The sequence below is a fragment of the Anomaloglossus baeobatrachus genome, chromosome 6 (genome assembly GCF_048569485.1).
Source record: "Anomaloglossus baeobatrachus isolate aAnoBae1 chromosome 6, aAnoBae1.hap1, whole genome shotgun sequence".
NCBI lineage: Eukaryota > Metazoa > Chordata > Amphibia > Anura > Aromobatidae > Anomaloglossus > Anomaloglossus baeobatrachus.
The window spans coordinates 327,514,660-327,530,104 of record NC_134358.1 but is presented as its reverse complement, the minus strand read 5'-3'; positions in this window follow the sequence as shown (position 1 = coordinate 327,530,104).

The window sequence follows — 15,445 nt, the reverse complement described above, 5'->3', positions numbered from 1 at the left end:
TAGGGACTATTCCTTCTACTCAGCTGTCCATAATACGTACTCAAGGCTGGACCACTTCTTTATCAAACACAGGAATCTCCACTGTCTGGTGGGTACTGAAATAGATGAGATAGTGTTTTCCGACCACGCCTTAATAATCCTGGATGTCTCCCTAGTGCGCCCGTTAGTTAAACAAGGCCAATGGACACTGAATACTTCTTTTGCTGGGGGACCAGGGGACCATGCAGGAGATACATGAGGCGGTAGAGGAGTACTTCAACCTTTGCGCCCGGGGAGACACCACACCCGCGGTAACATGGGAAGCACATAAATGTGTAGTGAGAGGTCTGTTTATTAAACATGGAGCTCGGTTGAAACGGGAGAGAAACGCGGAAATCGAGTCGCTATTAGCAGACATTTACGCGTTGGAGAGGATTCACAAAGACCGCTTAGAAGATGAGACCAAAACCCTTCTCTTTCAAAAAAGAGAAAAGTTGAAATCGCTACTCTCCAACAAAGCTAAAGCCTCATTAGCAAGATGCCGAAGGCATTTTTACTAATTTGGAAACAAAAATAGCAGGACACTGGCAAGTGCGTTGCGGATTCAAAGGATGAAGGATTTATACCACATATACAGAAGCAGTCCGGGGAGAGAGCCTCACTTCCGGCTGACATAGCTGCCGCATTTAGGGACTTTTACTCAGCCCTGTATTCGATTGACAATAACCTGACAGAGGACGATAGGAAGACAGCCAGGGAAAGAATCCAGGATTATATAAGATCCTCAGGACTCCCGAGGCTTAAACCGGTAGATATAGAGGCACTGGAGGCACCGATTTCCGAGGCAGAGCTAGCTGCGGCCCTAAAGAATTCCCCTTCGGGTAAGGCACCGGGGCCGGATGGGCTCCCGGTGTCCTACTACAAGAAGCTGGGTCCTATATTGACCCCCCACTTTCTAGCAGCCTTCAACAACATTCCATCGTGTCCATCCCCACCTCTACCTAGAGATGCCCTTGCAGCCACCATAATGGTTATTCCTAAGGAGGGGAGGGATCCCTCCACTTGTGCCAACTATCGCCCAATCTCCCTGCTCAATGTGGACTTAAAATTGTTTGCTAAGATTTTGGCCGATCGTTGTCCCCACTGCTAGGGGGTATAGTCCATTCTGATCAGGCCGGGTTCATACTGGGCAGGGAGGCTAGGGATAACACCACGAGGGCCATTAACCTGATTCATAGGGCCAGGTCTGATGGTGGATCTCTCATGTTGTTGTCGACGGACGCCGAGAAGGCGTTCGACCGGGTCGGCTGGACGTTCCTGGATGGTGTCCTTGCTTTCCTGGGGCTGGGGGGAAACATGCTAAGTTGGATAGGTTCTCTATATAGTGCACCGTCAGCTCGTGTTTGGGTTAATGGAGTGCTTTCAGAGAGTTTTCCGATCACCAATGGCACTCAACAGGGTTGTCCGCTTTCCCCAATGATATTCATACTCACATTAGAACCCCTACTGCGACACATTCGGATGAACACTAGCATTAAGGGACCGGAGATTGGGGGAGGGACTCATAAGATAGCAGCCTTCGCGGATGATCTATTATTTTTTATCACTGACCCAGCCGAATCACTCCCAGTGCTAATGCAGGAATTCAATCGTTACTCCCTCCTCTCCAACTTCAAGGTCAACTTGTCTAAATCAGAGGCTCTGGGCGTCAACCTTCCCGCGGAGGTAGTTTCACAGCTGCGGGAAGCCTCTGATATTCAGTGGGCTCCTCAGTACTTGCGTTACTTGGGACTCAAATTGTCGGCTGACGTGAGCTCCCTTTTCCAGTTGAACTTTACCCCTCTTCTCCAAAAAATTAATGTGGATGAGAAACTGTGGAAAGAAAAGCGCAATAGGGTCTTAAACCAAAAAGGGAGGAAGATATGTAATAAAAACACACTCGCCTATAATGGTTGTGCCAGTCACAACCACTATACAATATGGGGAGATAAGGTATGAACACCAGTGACTATGTAAGGGGAATACATGGAATAGCAGAAACTGCTGTGTGAATACTGACATGAAAAATTCAATAGCTATATGTAAGGATGAAATGTGAAAAATGGAACCTGCATTACTGCCATGAATATATGACTAAAGAGAAATTTAGCTACTGAATTGATCAATGCAATAGAGCCCCAACACTACGCCAAAGTATTTCTCTACGTTGGGGTCCCTAGCTTGTGTGTGTCCTCTCATGCAGTTAAAAAACTTACCGTGTATGGGAAGCTGAGACCCAGGCTATATACAGTTAGGTCCAGAAATATTTGGACAGTGACACAAGTTTTGTTATTTTAGCTGTTTACAAAAACATGTTCAGAAATACAATTATATATATAATATGGGCTGAAAGTGCACACTCCCAGCTGCAATATGAGAGTTTTCACATCCAAATCGGAGAAAGGGTTTAGGAATCATAGCTCTGTAATGCATAGCCTCCTCTTTTTCAAGGGACCAAAAGTAATTGGACAAGGGACTCTAAGGGCTGAAATTAACTCTGAAGGCGTCTCCCTCGTTAACCTGTAATCAATGAAGTAGTTAAAAGGTCTGGGGTTGATTACAGGTGTGTGGTTTTGCATTTGGAAGCTGTTGCTGTGACCAGACAACATGCGGTCTAAGGAACTCTCAATTGAGGTGAAGCAGAACATCCTGAGGCTGAAAAAAAGAAAAAATCCATCAGAGAAATAGCAGACATGCTTGAAGTAGCAAAATCAACAGTCGGGTACATTCTGAGAAAAAAGGAATTGACTGGTGAGCTTGGGAACTCAAAAAGGCCTGGGCGTCCACGGATGAAAACAGTGGTGGATGATCGCCGCATACTTTATTTGGTGAAGAAGAACCCGTTCACAACATCAACTGAAGTCCAGAACACTCTCAGTGAAGTAGGTGTATCTGTCTCTAAGTCAACAGTAAAGAGAAAACTCCATGAAAGTAAATACAAAGGGTTCACATCTAGATGCAAACCATTCATCAATTCCAAAAATAGACAGGCCAGAGTTAAATTTGCTGAAAAACACCTCATGAAGCCAGCTCAGTTCTGGAAAAGTATTCTATGGACAGATGAGACCAAGATCAACCTGCACCAGAATGATGGGAAGAAAAAAGTTTGGAGAAGAAAGGGAACGGCACATGATCCAAGGCACACCACATCCTCTGTAAAACATGGTGGAGGCAACGTGATGGCATAGGCATGCATGGCTTTCAATGGCACTGGGTCACTTGTGTTTATTGATGACATAACAGCAGACAAGAGTAGCCGGATGAATTCTGAAGTGTACCGGTATATACTTTCAGCCCAGATTCAGCCAAATGCCGCAAAGTTGATCGGACGGCGCTTCATAGTACAGATGGACAATGACCCCAAGCATACAGCCAAAGCTACCCAGGAGTTCATGAGTGCAAAAAAGTGGAACCTTCTGCAATGGCCAAGTCAATCACCAGATCTTAACCCAATTGAGCATGCATTTCACTTGCTCAAATCCAGACTTAAGACGGAAAGACTCACAAACAAGCAAGACCTGAAGGCTGCGGCTGTAAAGGCCTGGCAAAGCATTAAGAAGGAGGAAACCCAGCGTTTGGTGATGTCCATGGGTTCTAGACTTAAGGCAGTGATTGCCTCCAAAGGATTCGCAACAAAATATTGAAAATAACATTTTTTTTTTTGGGTTTGGTTTATTTGTCCAATTACTTTTGACCTCCTAAAATGTGGAGTATTTGTAAAGAAATGTGTACAATTCCTACAATTTCTATCAGATATTTTTGTTCAAACCTTCAAATTAAACGTTACAATCTGCACTTGAATTCTGTTGTAGAGGTTTCATTTCAAATCCAATGTGGTGGCATGCAACTTAAAGTTTTTTAACTGCATGAGAGGACACACACAAGCTAGGGACCCCAACGTAGAGAAATACTTTGGCGTAGTGTTGGGGCTCTATTGCATTGATCAATTCAGTAGCTAAATTTCTCTTTATTCATATATTCATGGCAGTAATGCAGGTTCCATTTTTCACATTTCATCCTTACATATAGCTATTGAATTTTTCATGTCAGTATTCACACAGCAGTTTCTGCTATTCCATGTATTCCCCTTACATAGTCACTGGTGTGCATACCTTATCTCCCCATAGTGATGTTTTTTTAGGTTTTTGCACCCAGTTCAGACACAGAATGGAGTTCCAAACGTTACAACCACTATACAGGCATATAAAAGATCCAGGTCCAGGCAGCAGTCCCAAAGTTGGCTGATAACAGAGAGTGATAGAAGAAGGGTCTTATTTCCGTGCCAAGGACTCAATGGATCCAGGAAGAGATTAATGCTTCTTTAATAACATGCACAAGTCTACGCGTTTCTGGAGACACAGCTGTCTTCATCAGGACATTGGCAAGAGAACATCAAATCTGACTGATTTGATGTTCTTTTGCCAATGTCCTGATGAAGGGAGCTGTGTCTCCAGAAACGACAATCTCCCCTGACTGAGGGGGCCTACTTCTGTCGTTAGACAGAGGTGCACTGAGATGATGGATCTCTGCCCAGTGGCTGTTTGTTTCCTTATGTTTTACTCTTTCACCCCCTCCCTCCCCCCTTTGTGTGCTCCCACCTATTCGTTTATGGTCTACTTTCTTCTGACTCACTTGCTTCTCTCTCTTTCTTTCCTTAATTCACCACAGAATCTCTATATTTGAAAACTCCCGGGTAAACATGGAGGAGTCAAAGTGTGGTAGTCATCAGATGTTACAGTTAGCCTGATGGGTGACAATGTACAATGGACGTAAAATGCTATGCTACTGTATTGGATTGATGTATTTCCATGTTTTTCGGTTAAATAAAGAATTATAAAAAAAAATAAAAATATATGAATTCCCAGCAGAAGCATATAGTTAGTACTTATAGTACCATCAAAGAGTCACTAGATGGTGCTAGAGGTCACTGACAAATGGTCTCAATAGAGCCAATATGAAATAACTAGCAGTAAAATACTCTCAATCAGGGTCAAAGCAAAAATGCTGGAAATGTGACGTCCTGGACATCCCAGGGGTTACAGGTCATTACACTCACCACATACACCCCCACCCCAGTAAGGTACCAACAGTCAACCAAAAGAACTGATTGCCTCCCTCAGAGTCAGACAGGCACACCAGGTGGGCGGAGTCAGACGGAAAGACACGCCCTCCGAGGAGTCTGCTGGCCTGAGGCAGGAAAGACACAAACAGTGACGTTAGGAGAGTGAAGTTAGGAGAGTGAAGTGAGGAGAGAGGAGAGAGAGGAGCTCAGTTCTGTGTGGGGCCTGGGTTGGAGCCTAGGACCCCAGATCAGTCAGGCAGGCAGACGGTAGTGGCCGCCTGCAGGAGACCGGAAATACGACCGGTGGAACCGTAAGGGACCGGGACAGGGTACTGGCCCGCCGGAACCGAATCAGGGAGCTAACTGGATACCGGAGCACCAGGCAGGGTACTCAGACCCCGAACTAGGCTATAAGCCACCACCATAGTAAAATATCTTCTGGCGTCACGAACAGGATAGAACCAGTCTACTTGCACCTCATGGTTCCCGTCAGCGGCGTCCCGCCGAAAAATCTGAAGATCTGCCATCTTGGGCGAGAAAGGTTCCCGCTCGAGTCGTCTTCCCCGAGCAGTGAAGGCGCGAAAGTGAAGCCCTGCCCCCAAAGAGACAAGTGCTGTAGAAAGACCAAGGGGGGAGCAGGTGAAGAATGGCGGCATGTAACTAGCGCCGCGGAGTGCAGGGACGCCAGGACTCTGCCGAAACACGTTCCTGGACACCAACGCGGCAGGATGTAGCGGAAGATCCAGGCCCAAGTCCACTTCATGCTGGCGAAGTGAACCTCGGGAATGAAGGGCCTGGCTGCAGCTGTCCGGGCGCGCGAAGTGGAGATAATCTCGGAGGAGCGGGTAAGCAGTGACCCACACCCTTGTAATCTATGCAGGGACGCAAATCACCCTCTTTCTTCCGAACAAAGAAAAACCCAGCTCCCGCGGGAGAGACAGACTTACGAATGAACCCCTTCTCTAAACTCTCTCTTATATAGTTCGACATGGCCTCCGACTCAGGTATCGGCAAGGGGTAAACCCTGCCCTTAGGTGGAACCAAACCTGGGATAAGGTCTATGGCACAGTCATACGGCCTATGGGGTGGAAGAACCTCAGCACCCTGTTTGGAGAACGCGTCAGCGAAATCCAAATAGGGTGTAGGTATTTGAGAGAGATCAGTTGATGCAACCGCAACGACCTTAGGTGGTAAGGGAAGACATCGGGACTGACATTTCGAACCCCAACTAATAATGCTGTCGGACTCCCAGTCAATGTGAGGAGCATGAGTCCGAAGCCATGGGAGACCCAGAAGGACGTCGTCTATACCCTCAGGCAAAACAAGAAAAGAAATCTCCTCTATGTGACCCTGAGGCAGGAAAAGGCGCAAGGGAACTGTCCTCAATGCAATGGAGTCAGACAACATAGTTCCATTAACAACACGGACAGGAATAGGCGCCTCTAACATGATAGAGGGAATATTGTGTCTCTTTACAAATCCTGAGGACACAAAAGTCCCGTCAGCTCCGGAATCCACAAAAGCCATAATAGGCCATGTATTCTCAGAGAATGAGAGCTGACCTGGGATACTACACTTAGAGGGTGCAGAAGACGTCTCTAGTAACCCCCCTCTAATGGTTACTAGGCCTGGGAGTTTCCTTGACGGCTAGGACACTTGTTGGCATAGTGCCCAGCCTGACGACATACGTAACATATAGGAGGACCAGACTTGCATAGTCTGGAGGACGTATGACCTAACTCCATAGGAGTGGGAGATGTTTCAGATGCTGAGGAAGATGGTAGTGGACCCTCAACAACTGGAATAGCCCGATGCTTAGGGCGTGAGGAAGAGACCTCGAGTCTACGTTCCCTATGGCGTATGTCGATCCTCGCTGCTACTGTGATCAAGTCTTCCAGAGAAGCAGGGACCTCACGAGTAGCAAGAGCATCCTTGACATAGCCTGCCAACCCTCTCCAGAAGATAGGAATCAACACCTTCTCTGGCCAATCTAGTTCTGCCACCAGAGTTCTAAAAGCAATGGCATAAGAACTAGTGGATAACGAACCCTGAGATAGATCTAACAGTCTCAGGGCCGCATCATGGGTAACCTGCGGACCCATGAATACCGCCATAAGAGCATCAAGAAAGTCTTGATGTCTCAGAGTAACCACATCAGAGCGCTCCCATAGGGGAGTCACCCATTCTAAGGCTTTGTCCTGAAGTAAGGAAATGATAAAGCCTACTCTGGACCTCTCCGTAGAGAAGTGAGAAGAGTTGACCTCTAGGTGTATCTGACACTGACCAATGAAACCACGACATGATCTGGCATCGCCAGAATATCTGTTTGGCAGAGCAAGTCGAGGATCATGTGCAGATGTCACCATGGTCTGAGGTTTATCCTCTATACTCTTGAGCCGTGACTCAAGTACTTGTATGTAACGATGTAACTGCTGATATTCTGCCATAACTGCCAGACCCTTGTCTCAGTCCTAATGTTACAGGGGGCTGTCTGATAATAAAACCTAAAGGAGTATCAGACAGTCAGGGTCCACCGTGCAAAGACTCTGCTGCAGACTATGGCAGAGTGCAATACCTCTGTTAAACTCACAGAGGAATATAATTAGTAAATAAGGCAATTCCTCCCTTACTTGGAGGGTGTGTGGAATGGTCTCTGTTAATAATCACAGAGACAAAGGCAGTGAGTGTGAAATGGCACCTATCTAGGTCCGTTCCTCTAGTGGTGCCAGGAGACGGACAGCAGCGTAAGCCGCACAAAGCTACTACCTGCGTTCGCTCCACTAGTGTGCGAGGACACGAACCACTAGATATGGCACCTGCCTAGGTCCGCTCTTCTAGTGGTGCAAAAGAGACGAACAGCAGCGTAAGCCGCACAAAGCTCCTACCTGCGTTCGCTCCACTAGTGTGCGAGGACACAAACCACTAGATATGGCACCTGCCTAGGTCCGCTCTTCTAGTGGTGCAAAAGAGACAGACAGCAGCATAAGCCGCACAAAGCTCCTACCTCTGTTCGCTCCCCTAGTGTGCGAGGATACGAACAACTGCCAGACGCAGTATAAGGAACGTTACCCTAGCGGCAACGTCCACCTACGAGTAGAATCACAAGGCCCAGCCGGACCATGTGCCTCAGGCACCTGCCTATGTCCGCTCCCCTAAGAGGTAAGGATACGGACTGCAGCCGAAGCTGTAAGGTATAAGAACGCTACCCTGCCGGTAGCGCTCACCTAGCATAGACAGAAAGATGCCTAGAGGAACGTGCACAGAGCGTCTACTCTCATGCATGAACCAAGAGGACTGAGCACCGTGCGGCGTGCGTCAGGGTCTTATATAGACTCTGTGCCTCATCCAAGATGGAGGACACCAGAGCCAATCCACTGCCAGAACGACAGGAATGACGTCATGCTGGCCTATCACCGAGCAAAGCGTCACAAGCACATGACCAGCGACCAATCGGCATAGAAGGTGTCAGAGACATGTGACCACGTGTCACAAGCACATGACCAGCGGCCAATTGGCATAGAAGGTGTCAGAGACATGTGACCTCGTGTCAGCGATGATGTCACCTGCACATGTGCAATGGCTCCAAGATAGGACTTAGTCTCCAGCGCTTGCACATGTGCAGTAGCAAGAAATCTGGACATAGTCTCCAGTGCTCGCACATGTGCAGTAGCAAGAAATCTGGACATAGACTCCAGTGCCCCAGCAACCGTAACAACCGGTGAGCATCCTCCGGGTCAGGGGTCCCCTTGGACGTGGGGCCTCTGAATGACTGCCAGGTGAGAAGCACCATACCCGTTCCCGCTTGGGTAGCCTGGCCAGGTTCCTGTTTCTGGACTGGGGAAAAGGGGTGCTGCCCATTTCTTAGGGGCAGCATCAAGGTCTAGGTTGCTTGGGTGGGAAAGCGGAAGGACATGGACCCGTTCCCATATGTTTAATAAAAATGTTCCCGTTTGCAACAGTTCAAGTAATGTGCCTCCCGTATGGGAACAAATGAAAAATGCTTTTGAATGTTTTAATCTGTTTATATCTTTACAGAAAATAAAAACCGGTGATGAACGGGCAGCCCGCAGACAGTCTGCATTAAACCAAGGGGGAATGTGACGCCCTGGACACCCCAGGGGTCACAGGTCATTACACTCACCACATACACCCCCACCCCAGTAAGGTACCAACAGTCAACCAAAATACCTGATTGCCTCCCTCAGACTCAGACAGGCACACCAGGTTCAGACAGGCACACCAGGTGGGCGGAGTCAGGTGGAAAGACATGCCCTCGGAGGAGTCTGCTGGCTTGAGGCAGGAAAGACACAAACAGTGAAGTTAGGAGAGTGAAGTTAGGAGAGTGAAGTGAGGAGAGAGGAGAGAGAGGAGCTCAGTTCTGTGTGGGGCCTGGGTTGGAGCCTAGGACCCCAGATCAGTCAGGCAGGCAGACGGTAGTGGCCGCCTGCAGGAGACCGGGAATACGACCGGTGGAACCGTAAGGGACCGGGACAGGGTAGTGTTCCGCCGGAACCGAACCGGGGAGCTAACTGGATACCGGAGCACCAGGCAGGGTACTCAGACCCCGAACTAGGCTATAAGCCACCACCATAGTAAAATCAACTGATTGCGGTCTGGACCTCAGGGGTTCATTCCCACCTAAGTCCCGATTGAAGGCAACAGCCCCACCCGTCCGGATAGTGGCCGCAGCCAAGGCCGCGGGGCGGTACAGAAGTAAATCAAAGGGGCTAGGAAAACTAACTCATAATGGGTGCGCTGAGTGGTGGAAACGCGCCCCGACACGAGTTTCGCAATCTACCTTGGGGGCCGTGATGAACAATGTGGGGTGGGGAGTCTATATATGGGTCAAGGAGCAATGAATGACCTCTATCACTGACTGTCTGCATGGGGGGCGGAATCCCATTAGAGGTCTGCGTCATCGGGCACTCCTGGATATGACACGGGTATTTCCTGTGTCATCACACAGGACCCGCGTCATTCCGTACAGAGGCCGTCAATCATACATGGAGATGCAGCAACACGCCTGAAAAGTGGCCATTTTCTTTAAGGGCATCAGTGTGGGCATCAAGTGATATCAGTGACAGGAGGATGGTCTGACGTACGCAGCACAAATGTACAGGTAAATTCAACAAGAGTATATATAACTTCCGTACAGCCTGTCACTTTCCAAATAGACCACTAATTAAAAGGGGATTATAAAATGGGCTAGTGCTAAGGTCATGTATAGCGTACATAGAGGTGCCACAGCGCATGCGTATCGAACCAGTGGCCATTTACATTAAGGGCAATAGTGTGGGTATAAAGAGATACAGTTGTGTTAAAAAAGAAGAAAAGTAATTTTCAGCTCACCCAGCATGCAAGTGTTGAAGAGATCTGCAGAAGATGCAATTATGCGGTGCAGGGATCAATGGATACCAGGAACCCAGTGCATTCCCAGAAAAAGGGCAGGTAATCCAGCAACACATCCAGTGAAAAAAACTCTTTAATCAATACGTTTAAAAAGGTTTAGTACATAAAATATGAGTCCATGCCTCAGGGTAGGGATTGCTTACGCTTTTCGGACTATACAGTCCTTACTCATAGCATTTTAACTGGACGAGTTGCTGAATTACCTGCGTTGTGCTCAAAAGGTTACATTCCCTGGTAGATTTTTTTGCTTTCTTGGCCTTTTTTCAGAGAATATGAATGATAACACAAAATCTTTTTTGCACTTATGGTTAGTGATTGGGTGAAGCCATTTATTGTCAAAATGATGTGTTTTCGCTTTTTAAATCATAACGACAACCAAAAACATGCAAATGACTCTGATCAAAAGTTCACATAGCCTGGTGATTTTGGCCTGATAACATGCACAGAAGTTGACACAAATGGGTTTGAATAGCTAAAAAAGGTAATATCCTCACCTGTGACCTGTTTGCTTGTAATCAGTGTGTGCATAAAAGCCGAGGGATCCAGACAGCCTCTTGCATCTTTCATCCAGCCACTGATGTTTCTGGATTGTGAGTCACAGGGAAAGCAAGAGAATTGTCAATGGATCTATTGGAAAAGATAGTTGAACTGTATAAAACAGGAAAGGGATATAAAAAGATATCCAAGGAATTGATAATACCAGTCAGCTGTGATGCTAGACATTACGTGCAGTATGCATAAGAAGGAAAGTCAGAAAAGCCCGGATAATAAGCCAGGGTGTAAAGTATAAGATTCAGGAAGCAGATAGAGACGTGGTCAAGAAGAGGTCCTGGTCAGAAGCCGGGAAGTAATGTATAAGGTTCACGGACCATGCAGAGATGTGGTCAGGAAGAGGTCCAAGGTTAGAAGCCAAGATCAGAATACTTACACCAGACAGGAGCCAAGAGCACACTGAGCAAACAGGAAGTACAACTGGCAAGCTCAGACAGAACAAGCCCAGGAAAGAAACAAAGCAATTACCAGGAACGAGGCACACCTGTGAAGGCACTTCCCAAAACCAACATGGAGCCTAGTGCTGAAAGACAACCTGTCAGCAAGTGTACAAGACACATAGCAGAGCATTTTCAAATGCAAAATGCTCCAGACAGTGGAGCCAAGACAAAAGTATTCCAAATGCAAAATGCTCCGCACAGCGGAACCGTGACATCAGCAGTATTCAAACTGTGATTAACAAATGGAAAATCAGGGGCTCTGTGAAAACCAAACCACAATCAGGTAGACCAACACAAATTTCGGACACAACTGCCAGGAAAATTGTTCGGGATGCAAAGAAAAACCCACAAATAATATCAGCTGAAATACAGGACTCATTGAAATCTAGCGGTGTGGCTGTTTCAAGATGCACAATAAGGAGGCACTTGAAGAAAAATGGGCTGCATGGTCGAGTTGTCAGAAAAAAAGCCATTACTGCGCAAATGCCACAAAGTATCTTGCCTACAATATGCCAAACAGCACAGAGACAAGCCTCCAAACGTCTTTTGGAGTGATGAGACCAAAAGTGAACTTCTTGGCCACAAACATAAACATTACATTTGGAGAGGCGTCAACAAGGCCTAAAATGAAAGGAACACCATTCCTACTGTATAGCATGGAGGTGGATCCCTGATGATGTGGGGATGTGTGAGCTACAAAGGCACAGGATACTTGGTCAAAGTTGAAGGAAAGATGAATACAGCACGTTATCAGCAAATACTGGAGACAAATTTGCAATCATCAGCCTGGAAGCTGCGCATGGGACGTAATTGGACATACCAACATGACAATGATCCAAAACACAAGGCCAAGTCGACCTGCCATTGGCTACAGCAGAACAAAGTGAAGGTTCTGAAGTGGCCATCGCAGTCTCCTGACCTAAATATCATTGAGCCACTCTGGGGAGAACACAAGTGCACAGTTCATACAAAAAAAAACAGGAATTTACAGGAACTGGAGGCTTTTTGCCAAGACAAATGGGCAGCTTTACCATCTGAGAAAATAAAGAGCCTCATCCACAAATACAAGAAAAGACTTCAAGCTGTCATTGATGTTAAAAGGGGCAATACACAGTATTAAGTACTGGGGTATGTGAACTTTTGATCAGGGTCATTTTTAATGTTTTTGGTTGTCATTATGATTTAGAAAGAGAAAACACAGTAGTTTGACAATAAATGGCTTCACCCAACCACTAACCATGAGTGGAAAAAAAGATTTTGTATTATCATTTATTCTCTGAAAAAAGGCCAAGAAAGCAAAAAAATCTGCGGAGGTATGTAAACTCTTGAGCACAACTGTATCAGTAACCGGGGGGTGACCATACATTTGCAGCACCAGTATGCAGAAAAACTCAGAAAGGATATATATAAGGTCCACACAGCCCAGCCTGTCACTACTACAGTGAATAATTCATTAAGGGGAAATTGAAAACACTATACATAATTATAGTATAGCACAATAGTATAGCACAATGAATCACTTATTGGGACAGATATGGTGTGATATAGAAGGGTTAATAGTTTCTATATTTCTTGATTTTAAATATTTTATTGTTCCATTAGTATATCTGGTGAAGGTTCATAGCCATTATGGAACCTTCGGAATACGAAACAAGCTCAAGGATTATTATTGTCTGCTAAATGTTTTTCTTATCTCATATGCATGACTCTACATTTTTGTTTTTCTCAAACTTAAAGGTCAATAATGATCAACTTGTAAATTTCCAGCTAGAAGCCTTTTTTTGCAATATCACATTGATCTGTAAATGGTATAAACAATCTGTACCTTGGCTAAATAAACAGAAAACTGATCATGCTCACATGAATGCAGGTCTTTTCTCCGAGCGCTCGATCTTGATTAGGCCTGAAGAGGCCTAATTCAAAGGACCTCACTGGTGATCCCATAAGCTGACTTTTGAAACAGAACAGCGACAACAGTTTTTGGTGCCCAACGTTGAGCCGTTGCCAACCAGCCTATTCGGAAGAAGTTTTGTGGACTCTTGAGACAGTGAAATTTCAGCTGCAGCAAGGTGAGAAGCTTTATTCTTACACTTTATTTCACTCTCTCTGATTTCCCGAATATTCTGGGTAAGGCTGTACACACGGTTCAAGAACTCTGGCATCACCAGTGAGTATTGTTTTTTTCTCATGCATGTCTGAATGAGAGTTGAAAAATGTAGAGTCATGCATATGAGATAAGAAAAACATTTAGCAGACAATAATAATCCTTGAGCTTGTTTCATATTCCGAAGTTTCCATAATGGCTATGAACCTTCACCAGATATACTAATGGAACAATAAAATATTTAAAATCAAGAAATATAGAAACTATTAACCCTTCTATATCAATTTCCCCCTTTTGTAAATGGTATAACCTTCACTACAGGGTTAGTAGCCGTCCAAACAGGAGCTGCTGGCTCATGGGCCTAGTACCCATGAGGGGTCTTACTACCACTTCACCCATCCACCCTCAGTGTGGACACCTACTCCCCGTCAGCAGAGGCCATTTGGGGTCTGTAGTAAACTACAGAGGGTTCAATACTGGAACTCTTAGAACATACATTATTCAGTAGTTTAGGTAATGCATATATCAATGCTTTTACAGCTATATAAAGTAATAGACAGAATAACAATATTTGCATACAGGTTTGTATAATGCCAGAAACCCAACCTGCTATGCCCTTAAACCAATTAGCTGGATTCATAAAAGAAAATGTATTTCCACACCAGGAGTCCTTGTTGGCATCGTGCTCTTTTAACCATTTATCCCTAAGTTCACTTGTTTTCTGTATATTTGCTCTAACCTGGAGGTTGCCTGCAGGGTCAATGTAATGGCAGCAGGCAGGACCAATTATTTCCAATTATTTGACACATTCCTCCGTCTTTTGCTGTCACAAAGTCTAGCACTATAGTATACTGGTTAGTGACTACAATTAATTGTTTTTCTATAGCATTGGTAGCATTAAGAATCTCAAGAACCCGAAACATTTGATCATCCAGGTAGTCAGTGGACTCTACTAGCTTGTTCCACATTTGTATTAAGAAAGGGTATATGAAAATAGCACTAAATACCTTATTTGCTTTTCCCAATTCTACTACATGAGGCCGACCATTTGGCCGGGGTGTATTATCTGCTGCTCGTTTATACAAGGTATGAATTGAGACAGCTGCTACATCTACTTTACTATGAGGAACTATGAAAGTGGCTGGTGTAAGTCTGGCAAGTGTGCAAACCCCTCTCATGTCAGGGCTCACCCACTTGTGAGCACAATTCCCACAAACCAAAAACACTCCCTCTGGGAAAATACAAAAGTGAGTTTGACTTTGTACACAATAAAGCAGATTCAGAAGCCCCTTCATGACTTTATGAGCACACCACGTATTGTTCATTTGTTTTCCGGTCATACCCGAGATACCCCGCTCCCCCCTAAAAGTCCTTCTAGTAAATGATGATGTACAGCCCTCAATACCCTTCTGATATACTGTCTCATTGTCTTTGGTTAAGTCATGTGTATGTATATAAAAACAGTTATTGTTTTTTCCACAATTTCCAACACCGTTGTATTGAAGACTGAACCATAATCCATCATGGGGAATGGGGCCTGAATGAGGAATCTTAGTCTTTATTTTGGCAATTATGACCTTGTCTGAATCGTATTCCATCCACCATGAGTATCCATCAGGACGTGTGATATTTAGCTGGAACCAGGCTTTAGTGACCCATCCAACTATTGTCAATGTAGCAGATACATCACGAGGTACATCTTCTCCCAAAAATCTAGATTGAGTCCAGGTTTCATTGTGTATACAGTCTGGTATCAATACCTCCTGTGGTTCCAGAGGTAAGGCTAAATATGGCATAGTCTTTGAAGAAATAGGACTGTGTGTGCAGATCCAACAGTCTTTTGGCTTTTCTCCTTCCATG